The following is a 2,274-nucleotide window of genomic DNA, read 5'->3' as shown; positions in this document are numbered from 1 at the left end:
GAAGGAAGGAAGGAAGGAAGGGAGGGAAGGAAGGAAGGGGGGGAGGGAGGGAAGGAAGGAAGGAAGGAAGGAAGGAAGGAAGGAAGGAAGGAAAGAAGGAAGGAAGGAAGGAGCCAGGCGTGGTGGCTCATACCTGTAATACTAGCACTTTGGGAGGCCGAGGCAGGTGGATTGCCTGAGCTTAGGAGTTCAAGACCAGCCTCAGTCATATGGTGAAACCCCATCTTTACTAAAATAAAAAAAATTAGCCAGGCATGGCAGTGTGCACTTATAGTCCAGGCTACTTGGGAGGCTGAGGTGGGAGAATTGTTTGAACCTGGGAGGCTGAGGTTGCAGTAAGCCGAGATTGCACCACTGCACTCTAGCCTGGGTGACAGAGCGAGATTGTCTCCAAAAAATAAAAAAATAATAAATGAGTCCTCTCTTGCTTTCTCCGCCATCGTGGTGTGTGCATTACTCCGTTTCTCGCCATGTCTTCTCACAAGACTTTCAGGATTAAGCGATTCCTGGCCAAGAAACGAAAGCAAAATCGTCCCATTCCCTAGTAGATTCGGATGAAAACTGGTAATAAAATCAGGTATGACTCCAAAAGGAGACATTGGAGAAGAAACAAGCTTGGTCTGTAAGAAATTACACATGCGATGGCACACATATTTATGCTGTCTGTAGGTCACAGTCGTGTTACCATATCAAGCTGAAAAATGTCACCACCATCTGGAGAAGTTTGAACAGTTTCCTTTCTGTATCTGTTATGAAGGCATTAGTTAGTACATGCACAGTGCTTCCATTATTCATGTTAAAAAAAAAAAAAAAAGAAGGTTTTGGTTGCCTGGGTTCAGTAATAAATATGTGAGACCTTTCAAAAAAATGATACAGTCTCATTTATGAAATTCAGTTTAGATTTTAGTTTAACAATAAATTTACTCATACCTGCTATGTACTATATACCACAGAGAAAAACCGTGGTTACTATTCTCATAGACAAGTTACATAAAACTCTAAAGTGTTTAAAATTTAATTAGAACCTAACTAGAATTCTGACCTAATTACAAATAATTCTGAAATTCCATATTAGAAGAAGACCAATCAAAAGAAAACAAAGTCAGAGTCTGTTGTTTTATAACCAAAAAAAATAAAATTCAGGAATATGCTCTCTATATTCTGCCTAAGCAACTCTATCTTTTGGAAGCACAGCAAATACTGTATCAGAGATGGCTGCTGTCTCTCAAGGAAATCATTCTCAGGGAGATCTCCCCATCTTTGATCTCTCCCCTGCTTGCTTCAATCTGTTCCTTCTGCCATGACCATAATTAACTCTCCAAAGCAGATCTAACCATTCCACTGCCAGGCTTACTAAAAGTCATGTCTTTTAACTGCCTCAAGGATAAGTCTAAATTTTTCAGCATGACATTCCAGGTCTGTCAGAATTTGGCCTCATTTTATTTTCTAGTTTCCAGGCTGCAAATTCCTTGGTTCATGTTACTTTTTCAGCCTGGAATAATATACATTTATTTTCCAAACAAGTTTCTAATCATCCTTCAAAGCCCAGATCAAGGGACTGCCTTTTATGATAACTTCTTAGATTTTTGTAGGCAGAATTGTTTGATTGTTCCTGTTTTTTTACTCTTCTTTGTATCTTGTCTGTGTCCATGGGTATGTGTGTGTATGTAACTACAACTTAATAGTACAGAATAATAACATAATAGCTAACTTTAAAATTTTACTGTGTTTTAGGCATTGTACATAATCTCATTTAATTCTCATAAGTAGAAGGTGAGAACTATTTTTCTCAACTAATTTCCAGATTTAGTAACTTGCTCAGGGTCACAAAGCTAACACACAGCAGAGCTAGCATTTGGGTTCAGGTACTCTAATTCCTGAGTCTGCTTTCTCAATTTCTATACTGCTGTATTTCTTCCTTAACTTAGAATATGCTTAAAAACTTTATGAAATTCTCTAAAATGGAAAAACAGAATATTGGCAACTCAGGTTCGGCTGATCATTGCTTTCAGGTATGAAGTTACCATTTAAATCCATACAAACATCCAAAATAATATATTATCTAAACTGTAATTAGATATCATTCTAATGTTACACTGAGTCAACAGTCCATTTATTAAAAAATAAATTTGTGTTTTAAAAGCCATATTAGAACTTCAGCTGACGGCCGGGCGCGGTGGCTCACGCTTGTAATCCCAGCAGTTTGGGAGGCCGAGGCGGGTGGATCACGAGGTCAAGAGATCGAGACCATCCTGGTCAACATGGTGAAACCCC

General features: G+C 38.7%; 1 protein-coding gene across 2 annotated transcripts in view; it reads right to left on the bottom strand.

The window, feature by feature from the left end:
- Positions 1-2,274, bottom strand: part of DPY19L4 (dpy-19 like 4) — a 71,768-nt gene that overhangs the window by 6,043 nt on the left and 63,451 nt on the right. The gene's annotated exons all lie outside the window — the stretch shown is intronic.

The sequence above is a fragment of the Cebus imitator genome, unplaced genomic scaffold, assembly GCF_001604975.1.
Source record: "Cebus imitator isolate Cc_AM_T3 unplaced genomic scaffold, Cebus_imitator-1.0 Scaffold109, whole genome shotgun sequence".
Lineage (NCBI taxonomy): Eukaryota > Metazoa > Chordata > Mammalia > Primates > Cebidae > Cebus > Cebus imitator.
Note: the sequence above shows the minus strand (reverse complement) of the source record. Positions and strands in the feature narration are given on the sequence as shown.